The following is a 12,165-nucleotide window of genomic DNA, read 5'->3' as shown; positions in this document are numbered from 1 at the left end:
GTCATGCAACCTAGTCATGATGGTAGAACACTATGAAAAAAAATTGGGTTCATTCGAAGGATGTTGGAAAAAAACTCCTTTTCGGACGGGGGCTTCACTCATATACCCGAACGGTCTTCGGAGAACGAGGTCAATTTTTTGCCATCTTCAGAATAGTCTGAAATTTTGCAAGTGAGTTGGTATGCCCACTCCCACACTGAAAATCCAACAATTGATCATATTTCGATACCAAAAGCACGTTGCGTCACGTTCGGTCAGTGGTTTAGGTGTTTTCACCGTAAAAATTATAGAAAACTCATAAAGCAGCAAAAGGCCACAAAACTTGTCATCCATCCTAGACAATGGTAGAACAGTATGAAAAAAATTGGGTTCATTTGAAGGATGTCGGAAAAACTCCTTTTCGGATGGGGCAAACGATAAAAATAAGACAGATAGTAATAATTTGACTTGACTTCACACTGCCAGGGGCAGCACTGCCGCACTGCCCGGGCAGTGTAGTGGTCGCACACTGCCCGGGGAGTCGGGCAGTGCCACGCCGGGCAGTGCGATGTCAAATCAAATTAGTACTAACTATCTCATATAGCAAAGTGCACGAACGTGGCTATATAAGCTAGTCGAGGCGTCCCTCGGCGCGCGAGGTGGGACTAAACAAGCGCCCCTCCCACCTCCCCCCATGTCGTGACTCATAGGTGGAAAAAAGTGAGGCGAAACAAAAATGCCCAACACTCCTTGCAGGCCGCAACTGCACGTAATCGGGCCGGCCCGATCTAGCCGGGCGGCGAAAGGGCCGGCCTTTCGGCCTAGCTACGGCCGACAGGACAGTCACAAGGGGGCAGTGGCGGGATGAGGCAGGATTAAAATGAGTTTGAAAGGGAGGTGGGAGGCAGGTATATAAGGCGGTCGCGGCGCCGTTCGACGGGCGAGGTGGGACTAAACTTTAGTCCTGACCCCCGCTGACCCTGCCCCCGCACCACCGCCGCACAGTCAATGGGCCGGCTGATACGTCTCCAACGTATCTATAATTTTTGATTGCTCCATGCTATATTATCTACTGTTTTGGACAATATTAGGCTTTATTATCCACCTTTATATTATTTTTTGGACTAACCTATTAACCGGAGGCCCAGCCCAAAATTGCTGTTTTTTGCCTATTTCAAAGTTTCGAAGAAACGGAATATCAAACGGAGTCCAAACGGAATGAAACCTTCGGGAACATGATTTTCTCATTGAATATGATCCAGGAGACTTGGTGTGACGCCCCCGATTCAATCATACACTAATCATACTCGCAAACGTGTACGATCAACATCAGGGACTCACGGGAAGATATCACAACACAACTCTAAAAATAAAATAAGTCATACAAGGATCATAATACAAGCGAGGGACCTCGAGGGCTCGAATACAAATGCTCAATCATAGACGAGTCAGCGGAAGCAACAATATCTGAGTACAGACATAAGTAAAACAAGTTTGCCTTAAGAAGGCTAGCACAAACTGGGATACAGATCGAAAGAGGCGCAGGCCTCCTGCCTGGGATCCTCCTAAACTACTCCTGGTCATCGTCAGCAGCCTGCACGTAGTAGTAGGCACCTACGGTGTAGTAAGAGTTGTCATCAATGGTGGCGTCTGGCTCCTGGACTCCAGCATCTGGTTGCGACAACCAGGTAGAAGGGGAAGGGGGAAAAGATGGAGAAAATCAACCGTGAGTACTCATCCAAAGTACTCGCAAGCAAGGATCTACACTACATATGCATGGGTATATGTGTAAAGAGGCAATATCGGTGGACTGAACTGCAGAATGCCAGGATAAAAGGGGGATAGCTAGTCCTGTCAAAGACTATGCTTCTGGCCACCTCCATCTTGTAGCATGTAGAAGAGAGTAGATGGTAAGTTCACCAAGTAGCAAAGCATAGCATAATCCTACCCGGCGATCCCCTCCTCGTCGCCCTGTTAGACAGCGATCACCGGGTTATATCTGGCACTTGGAAGGGTGTGTTTTATTAAGTATCCGGTTCTAGTTGTCATAAGGTCAAGGTACAACTCCAAGTCGTCCTGTTACCGAAGATCACGGCTATTCGAATAGATAAACTTCCCTGCAGGGGTGCACCACATAACCCAACACGCTCTATCCCATTTGGCCGGACACACTTTTCTGGGTCATGCCCGGTCGTGGAAGATCAACACGTCGCAGCCCTACCTAGGCACAACAGAGAGGTCAGCACGCCGGTCTAAATCCTATGGCGCAGGGGTCTGGGCCCATCGCCCATTGCACACCTGCATGTTTCGTGGGCGGCCGGAAGCAGAACTAGCCCCCCTTAATACAAGAGCAGGCTTACGTTCCAATCCGGCGTGCGCCGCTCAGTCGCTGACGTCACGAAGGCTTCGGCTGATACCACGACGTCGAGTGCCCATAACTGTTCCCGCGTAGTTGGTAAGTGCGTATAGGCCAGTGGCCAGACTCAGATCAAATACCAAGATCTCGTTAAGCGTGTTAAGTATCCGCGAATGCCGACCAGGGCCAGGCCCACCTTTCTCCTAGGTGGTCTCAACCTGCCCTGTCGCTCCGCCACAAAGTAACAGTCGGGGGCCGTCGGGAACCTAGGCCCACCTCTACCGGGATGGAGCCACCTGCTCCTTCAGCCCCCATCTCCGAACAGTATCATAAGTAATGTAACAGTATAAAGTATATAGCATATGCCCGTGATCACCTCCCGAAGTGATCATGGCCCAGTAGTATAGCATGGCAGACGGACAAGAGTGTAGCGCCACTGATGGAATACTAGCATCCTATACTAAGCATTTAGGATTGCAGGTAAGGGTAACAACTGTAGCAACAATGACAGGCTATGCAGCAGAATAGGATTAACCGAAAGCAGTAACATGCTACACTACTCTAATGCAAGCAGTAGAGAGAAGGAATAGGCGATATATGGTGATCAAAGGGGGGGCTTGCCGGGAAGCTCTGTTGTACAGGGAGAAGGGTCGTCGGTGACTGACGGTGTCCTGGACTAGGGGGTACTCACCACGTCGTCCCCCAATCGGTTAGATTGGGCCGAGGACCCCCAGGGCCGCATACTCATGGGCCAGTCCGGACAGGTGCCGCATACAAGGAAGATTCCACAAGACTTGGCGATCAAGACAAGGACTCCTTCCCCACCGGCGTATTCGGCTAGGACTCTTGTTATCCTAGGCCTCTGGTGCATTATATAAACCGAGGCCAGACTAGTCGATAGAGGATTATGAGATGACTCATCATACCTCTAGGGTTTAGACCACAACATATGATCTCGAGGTAGATCAACTCTGTACTACACCCATATGAATACAATCAAAAGCAGCATGTAGGGTATTATCTCATCAAGAGAGCCCGAAGCTGGGTAAAACCCCGTGTACATGTTACCATCGATCCTAGACGCACAGTTCGGGACCCCCTACCCGAGATCCGCCGGTTTTGACACCGACATTGGTGCTTTCATTGAGAGTTCCGCTGTGTGATCGACAAAAGGATCGATGGCTCACCTGCAGATCAACTGCGACTTCGGCATCTTCGTCACCAGCTCGACTGGTCACCTTGGTTCAACCAAGAATTGCGCCCCGTGTTCGGATCACCATGTTCGGACGAGGGCCTTCATCAAACATCAACTCCGATCTCTATCAAGATCACGGAGGAGTCATCCATGAAGCTCGGGGGCTCAACGTCAACATTGCCCTCAAGCGACTGTGCTGTTTTTCTGGATAGCGAACTCGTATCTGCTGACACCACCTCCTCGAGTATCGCTTTGACGATCGCTTTGGTGGAATTGTGCGGAATTGAGTCTACAACAACCCTGGAAAATTTCGTCGAGTTCCGATGGAGAAATCTCTGGCAATCCACGATATACCGGAGCCCTGTCAAATCTGAACGGGAATCTGGACGAGTTTAGGGCGTGGTGTCCAGCTTCTAACTCGGACATCCTTTGGAAGATCCAACCGTTGATCGGCTGCTGAATTCCTATATCTACCACCCTTCCAAATTTCAGCTCGATCCGACCATCCGAACTCCGGGAACCTTCCGATTAGTGCATCACTTTTCGGATTTGTTTTCTGCGCGAGAACGAATCCGACCCGAATTCATCTTTTTTATGAACGGGATTTCGGACATCCCTTTTGAAGGAAGTTTTGTATGGGATATTGTGTATTGTTCCCGAACACATCCCACTAACTTTAAGATCTTTTGAACATGATCTTCGGCATCATGCTGGTGTCAAACCAGTCCGGCAATATTGCTCCACGGCTGCCGACCTGCGCTAGACACGTCATCACTTTGTTGAGCCGAGCTCAACTTCTTCGGATCATCATCTCGGCAAGTCGAACAAGAGTCCGGCATCGCGAAGGACAAATCATCACCAACATCGCCGCCCCACGGATTACACGGAGCGGGCATACCGGCATCACGGCACGGTCGCTTCATCAAGCCGGCATCGACCACGTCACGACCTGCATCGGCAGGGCCGCACTGTTGCCCCTTCAAGCCGGTGTCCATCACGCCGGACTACTTCGACTCATCGACTGGCCTCGAGACTTCGACATCTCGGCTGGACCGGAGGATTCATCATCTCTTCATCAACCTACTCCGGACACTTCGGCGTCACTAGCCGACCAGCTTCGTCACGATTGGCTGGACCGAGGGCTTTGCCTCGGCGAGCCAACCTTTGCCAGCATCATCTTCCTTTGGATTACTACAACAAATAAACCAGGTGCTATTAATCCTAATATTTTTTGCATGTTTGGGTTCATTTTTTCCAAGGAATTATTACTCTGATTTGTCCATCATATGTTCACAGGTCTATCAAATGGTGGCCGCATTAATGACGGTCGCATGCTGGTTCGGTCAGTCTCCGTACATAGTCCGGCGAACGCCGCATCCGGAGCGCGGATCGACCTATGAATTCAGGCTTTGCCACGCCTTTACCGCATCACGCCGACGCCCTGCGTCGACATCGACTTCGGCGCCAGGTCATATTTCTTTTATTACTCACTTTGCATAAATTATTCATTATGCAACGATTTTTTTATTTATCATTACTACTATTATCTTCCGTTTGCACTATTTTTTGTGCACAGGAAAATGATCCGGGGACTTCGGCGTCACTCTGCCGGTCTGCATCGACCGTGCTATGTCACCACTTCGGCGTGTCGAGCTCTCCGCTCCGCCACCTCGGGACCAGCTTGGGGGATAGAACCTTGTCCCGCATCAAGCTCGGACTACGAACACATTAACCAGCTAAGTCGCTTTCATGCTCAAAGCTTTAATTTCTAACTTGTGTTCGGTTCGACCAAGCGTTATACTTTTTTGGAAAAAAAAGTTGCTTGTAAAAAAAATTTCTTGTCCAAACTTTGTTCACACATACTTGACGCGCTACCCGCGCTCATTATACCGGGGGCTTCTTTAACAGAAGCTTATTAATACGGGCTTTATGCCCAACACATGTGTCACACTTCCGCATGTACCTTTTATTCACCATTATATGCATCGATATGACTTAAGTTTTGGCCAAGCTGGGTTGCCTGGCTCCTGTGCTTACCCCTACGTTCCCGATTGTTCGGCTAGGTGGTAAAGGAAGCACCTCTGCGACTGTTACTGCCGGGTCAGCCGGATGTGTACCTCAGACTGGGTGAAGCCGAAAACTACCGTTCTTAAGGGAATACTCGGTCGGTGAACTAAAAGATGATTTCTTACCTATTTATTTACCTGCCCCCAGATGTTTTTCTGCTCTTTTCGCAGTCCGGACATGCACTTTAGGGCATGCCTCCCAGGGAAAGGAACCCCTAACGGAACTATTCTCCCTGGAAGATGTTTCTTACTAACCATGTAATATAACATAACTAGTTGGGCACTTGTCTGATAAAGCACTAATGACCCCTACGCCTGGTCTCCACGCATGCCCCGGTTTTTATAACCGCGAGGGTATTCGGACACACTCCGGACTATTGGGTCCAGAGGGTGAAGCGAAAAGGTCCTCTACGACAAACGATCTACAATCTGGCTAGAAGGCATTCTACATGTCACCTTACATTATATAGTCAACTTTTACCCAAGTCACTTGGGGGCTCTTATGTTTATTTGAGTCGTTTCATACTAAGTGTTTTTCTTCTTAGTCGTTGCAAAGTTATTATTATTTATCACTCCTTTTTTCGACACGAGTGTGCGGTCACTAGCCGGGGAGCCTAATTTCTTTCTCAAAAGCCGCTAGAGTTTAGTTTGCTAAACTGGCCTGATGAGAAGTACTCCGCCCTCGGGATAGGAGGTTGAAGCCGTAGGCTGACCCGCTCGAAGTCTTGAGATAGGATGTATCATGTTAAAGCACGATAGAAGCACTTCTTTTTTCTAAGACCAATTTTCGGGTTGGCACCGAACACTTGATATTGTTCGGACGTCATGTTTTTACTGACGTTTCTTGGTTTTCCAAGCTTTTTGGCACTTTTAAACTATTTGTGGTTTTTCATCACAAGTCTCGCAGTGCAATGCCGGACACCTTTATAGATTCGGCAAAAATATTCTCGGATACTGCTATATATGCATCGGTTTCGAATTGTGTCTTCGGTCAATAGTTGGGTTGCCCGGCTCCTGCACTTGTTTCCTACGTTCCGCTTTGTTCGGCTAGGCGTGCACAGGGAGAACCGCTACGATCGTGCTTCCAGCTCACACGGTTAAGCACCTCAGTGGAGAAAGCCGATAACTGGCTGTCACAATAAGCGTAAACTGGTCAGTGATCCGATGACTGTGTTAAATAACAGACCGTTCATAACATTGGCCGAAGTGTTTACGGCTTGACCTCGACTGTCGCTGAACACTACCGGGGGCTATTAACTAGCCTCCCAGACTAAATCCTCGATATTTTGCTCTTACATTGGAGCTGAGGTTTTATGATCATGCTTAGCATGACAACCCAAAGAAAGGAACCGATAGCGGGACTATTTTCTTTGGAAGACATTTCTTCTGTTAAACAGTAATATAACATATCTCTCCGCGTACCTTTGTTTATAAAACCGTATGGCCAGATTGCCTTGTTTGTCATAAATCTTTGCCCTCATAAAGGCTTTATAAAGTAAGACAAACACTCCTCGGCTACTGGCCGAGGAGGTGGAAGCCGATGGTCGGTCAACAAAGTTTTGTACAATGCGGATCCGAGCATTAATGATGTAAAGTACTTGGATACATAGAGTCATTACACATAATTTGTGATTTTACTATGGATATTGATCCTTAATTCGGCCACCCGTGCCCGCATTAAGGCTCGGGGGCTACTAGGCTTCGGGCTTATTATTTAAACATATTAAAGGGGCATATTGATCCCCTGATCTGGTGTTGCCACCCGACCAGTGTCTCGGGGGCTACTGCATTGCTTGTCCAATGCAGAAAATTTTATGTGCAATATAGTTTCCGAGGAGATTTTGATCCTCAGGTTGGTCGGCCGCACCCAACCTGAGTCTCGAGGACTGAGCATGCCACTTTTTGTGTCCCGAAGTATTATGCCGAGCTAGGACTTGATCCTCAAACCGATTTTGCAAATCAACCCGAGTCTCAGCGGCTACGGGGATCAGCGGTCTTATGTCATCCTTCATGTGCACCTCGGGTTTTAGACCGATACCCACCTTGAGGGCTACTGGCTATATATTTCGGCAGAGAATAAATTGCACCGATCAAAAATATTGACAAAAATCGGCCCACATTCGGGGTGGTGCACCACCTCGAAAGCAGTCCGGCATAAAGCTCGGGCGCTAGTGGCTGGCTCCATAGAGGGCATTTCCGGCATTGAGCTCGGCTAAAACTCCTTCAAACTTCTTTGAACCAAGGTGATTTACGACACCTCGGATACAGTCCGGCGTTGGAGCTCGGATACATAGTCCGGCGTTGGAGCTCGGATACATAGTCCGGCGTTAGAGCTGGGAAGCAGTCCGGCATTGGTGCTCGGCTGCAAAAAATACCTCGAATGCAGTCCGGCGTTAGAGCTCGGACGCAAGAGGTAACTGCCTCCCAGGAACAACTTCAAACCCGAGGTGTGGCATAAAAATAACAAGGCATTGATAAAGGCCGGAAACTTAAATGGGCTCCTCGGATACCGACGTGTAAACCCGTCGAATGCATTTCGGCGATCCTCAAGATCGAAGATAAAGAAGATTCGTTGAACCAGTTTTCAAGACCGACGACCGAAGATGAAGAACAGTTCGGAAGAATCGAGGAGCGTCCCTAACTTGAAGAACGGTTCAGGGGGCTACTGACGGTGTCCTAGACTAGGGGGTACTCACCACGTCGTCCCCCAATCGGTTAGATTGGGACGAGGACCCCCAGGGCCACATACTCATGGGCCAGTCCGGACAGGTGCCGCATACAAGGAAGATTCAATAAGACTTGGCGATCAAGAGAAGGACTCCTCCCCCACCGGCGTATTCGGCTAGGACTCTTGTTATCCTGGGCCTCTGGTGTATTATATAAACCGAGGCCAGACTAGTCGATAGAGGATTATGAGATGACTCATCATACCTCTAGGGTTTAGACCACAACATATGATCTCGAGGTAGATCAACTCTGTACTATACCCATATGAATACAATCAAAAGCAGCATGTAGGGTATTATCTCATCAAGAGAGCCCGAAGCTGGGTAAAACCCCGTGTACATGTTACCATCGATCCTAGACGCACAGTTCGGGACCCCCTGCCCGAGATCTGCCGGTTTTGACACCGACAATGACGTAGTCGTACTCGGTGGCATCAGCGCCGGCCTCGGGGTCTATCGGGGAAGAAGAGGGGGAAAAACAGTAAATACAAAGCAAACAAAGCATCACAAAACATAACGAGGCAATACGCGGTGCTAGGTATGCCCTAACGCGGTAGAAGGTGAGACCGACGAAGGGGGGAAACATCCGGGAAAGTATCCCAGTGTTTCGTGTTTTTGGACAGATGAAACAAAGGGGGATTGTTGCATGTTCGCTATGCTAGGGACGTGCGGCTGATGAACGGACTGCGTATTCGGATTCGTCTCGAAATTCTGAGCAACTTTCATGTACAAAGTATTATCATCCGAGTTACAGATTATTATTTTTATATTAATTTTCAAAGTGTTAAATGATTTTCTAATTTTTATGGATTTAATTTTAATTCAAAAATATATTAACCTTAATTGCTATGGGTACACAGAAAGTGTACCCAGAGATGTGCTTGTTTGGCTGACAATGGGCCCAGTTGATTGCTTAGTCGGACCAGTTGACTAGTCAAACTGGCCGGGGGCCACTTGTCATTGACTATTACTTAACATATTTTATTTAAAATAGTTTAACTAACAAGGGACCCACACGTTTGTGTTTTAATAATTTCCTTACATGGTATTTCTTTAATCTAATTCAGGGAGACCACACGTCATAGACTACACCTAATTAGACAATCTATTAACCTAAGCACTAACTATTCCTAATAGCTACTAACTAGACCACGGCCGGCCACAACAGCGGCAGTAGAAAGCAACAGCGACACTAGGCAGCAGTAGAATCAGCGGCAATAGCATGAGCAACAGCAGCGACATAAACAACAGCAGTAAAATGAGCTGCAGCAGCGCACCAGCACGGGCGCGACTGGAACCAGCGGACGCGCGCGCGGGGAGCTTGGGCGAGCAGGGCGTGGCCAGCGCGCGGGCTCAAGGTGGACGCTGGCGGCTGCGGCCGGGCGCGGCAGCTGTGGAGGTGGGCACGGGTGCGGCAAGGAGCAATAGCAGGCGGCAGCAGCACCGAGCTGCAGCCAAGCAGAGCAGCAAATAGCAACGGCAGTCACAAGCAGCAGCAATTACCAGCGTAGCAGCAGCAGCAGGGGCGCGGCCCGAGCGGACACACGCACGAGGGCACGGCCTGGGACGGCCAGAGCCGCGGGGAGCACGACCACGGGTGCAGCGAGCGCGCGCGGGGCGGCTACGGCGGGGTTTCGGCCATGGCGGACGCGGCGTTGCGCAGCGGCATCTAAGGCGAGGACTCGAATCGGGAAAACAGGGGAAACGGGAGAGGAGCTCACCACGAGCCAGAAGAGGTGGTCGAGGAAGGCTGAGGTGGACCGGAGAGGCGCTGGTGACGGAGAGGTTGCGACGGCCGGACGAAGAAGAAGACGATGACGCCTTCTACGCGGCTCCCCTGCTTGCTCCAACCGTCGTAACGGACGCTGTCGACCGGGACGGACCTCCAGGACATGCCCCCGCACGCCGGAGGGGCCTGTGGATGCGTCAATCGACGGAGAGGCAGCGGTCACCGCGGATCTTCCCAGCTCGAATTCGAGCAGTAGAGGTAGGGGGCGAAGGGGGATTGAGGGGTGAAAGGGAGGGAGTGCTCTAGGGTTTCGGTCAACATCTATATAGGTCGTAGGGAGGCGACGTGGAGGCCATCCATGGCCAAGGCGCCATGGATGCACGCCACGACCTCTCTGCCTCCTGTAGCTGGAGGCAGAAGGAGGCCTGCGTGGGCTGGGCCTGCTATGGTGCTAGATGGGCCAAATCTTCCCATAGAGTAGGTCCTCCTCTTTTCTATTTTTCTTTAGCTAGTCTTTTTTAGTTTTCTTTATTTCTTTATTACTTTTCATTTTAATTGAGTGACCAAATGAATTTAGTCAAAGGTGAAACTTCGCACAAAAATCCAGGGCAATATTGTTGAGCCACGCACAAGTCTATAGAATATTTGGAAAAGGATGATTATTTTAGAATTCAAAATGGCCAAGTTATGTGTTGTTGGACCACATATTAATTTGTTAAGGGCATTTTAATAATTCAAATGAGGTTGCTTAATTCATCAAAAGTTCTTATTGAATATTTTCAACACAACAAACATTTTTGTTTTACTGTTTGAAGAAATAAAATTTTGTCTTCATTTAAATTTGAATTTGGTTTTGATTTGGAACAAAGTGATGATTAGCAAAATAATTGTGATGACTTTGCAGTCATTAGAAGGAGTTTACTGTAGCATGATTATCGGGGTGTTACACTTGGACCCTACGTCAAGAAACAAAGGAGGGAGGCACGAGGTAGGGGCGCCCCCCCCCCGCCCCCAGGGCGTGCCCTCCACCCTCGTGGGCCCTGAGGGAGTCCTGGATTAGGGGGTGTTCGGATAGCCGGACTATACCTTCAGCCGGACTCCTGGACTATGAAGATACAAGATTGAAGACTTCGTCCCGTGTCCGGAAGGGACTTTCCTTGGCGTGGAAGGCAAGCTTGGCGATGCGGATATTTAGATCTCCTACCATTGTAACCGACTTTGTGTAATCATAACCCTTTCCGGTGTCTATATAAACCAGAGGGCTTTAGTCCGTAGGACAAGATACAACAATCAGATCATAGGCTAGCTTCTAGGGTTTAGCCTCCTTGATCTCGAGGTAGATCTACTCTTGTACTACCCATATCATCAATATTAATCAAGCAGGACGTAGGGTTTTACCTCCATCGAGAGGGCCCGAACCTAGGTAAAACTTCGTGTCCCTTGTCTCCTGTTACCATCCACCTAGACGCACAGTTCGGGACCCCCTACCCGAGATCCGCCGGTTTTGACACCGACAGGCTCCCTGTTGCTCCACTGACGTACTCCTTCCTCCTATATATACCTACGTACCCCCAAACGATCATATACGGAGCCAAAAACCTAATTCCACCGTCGCAACCTTCTGTACCCACAAGATCCCATCTTGGGGCCTGTTCTGGAGCTCCGCCGGAGGGCGCATCCACCACGGAGGGCTTCTACATCATCATAGCCCCTCCGATGAAGTGTGAGTAGTTTACCTCAGACCTTCGGGTCCATAGTTAGTAGCTAGATGGCTTCTTCTCTCTTTTTGGATCTCAATACAATGTTCTCCCCCTCTCTCGTGGAGATCTATTCGATGTAATCTTCTTTTTGCGGTGTGTTTGTTGAGACCGATGAATTGTGGGTTTATGATCAAGATTACCTATGAACAATATTTGAATATTCACTGAATTCTTTTATGTATCATTGGTTATCTTTGCAAGTCTCTTCGAATTATCAATTTGGTTTGGCCTACTAGATTGATCTTTCTTTTAATGGGAGAAGTGCTTAGCTTTGGGTTCAATCTTGCAGTGTCCTTTCCCAGTGACAGTAGGGGCAGCAAGGAACGTATTGTATTGTTGCCATCGAGGATAACA

At 49.0% G+C, this 12,165-nt stretch overlaps 1 long non-coding RNA gene across 1 annotated transcript; it reads right to left on the bottom strand.

Moving 5' to 3' along the window:
- Positions 1-1,327: 1,327 nt before the first annotated feature.
- Positions 1,328-10,652, bottom strand: LOC125515540. The gene is made up of 2 exons (XR_007287057.1): positions 10,044-10,652; positions 1,328-1,650 (listed from the first exon to the last, which is right to left on the bottom strand). It is a non-coding gene; the product is annotated as an uncharacterized LOC125515540 (long non-coding RNA).
- Positions 10,653-12,165: the final 1,513 nt, after the last annotated feature.

The sequence above is a fragment of the Triticum urartu genome, chromosome 6 (assembly GCF_003073215.2).
Source record: "Triticum urartu cultivar G1812 chromosome 6, Tu2.1, whole genome shotgun sequence".
Lineage (NCBI taxonomy): Eukaryota > Viridiplantae > Streptophyta > Magnoliopsida > Poales > Poaceae > Triticum > Triticum urartu.
This window is presented reverse-complemented; position numbering and strand designations above follow the sequence as displayed.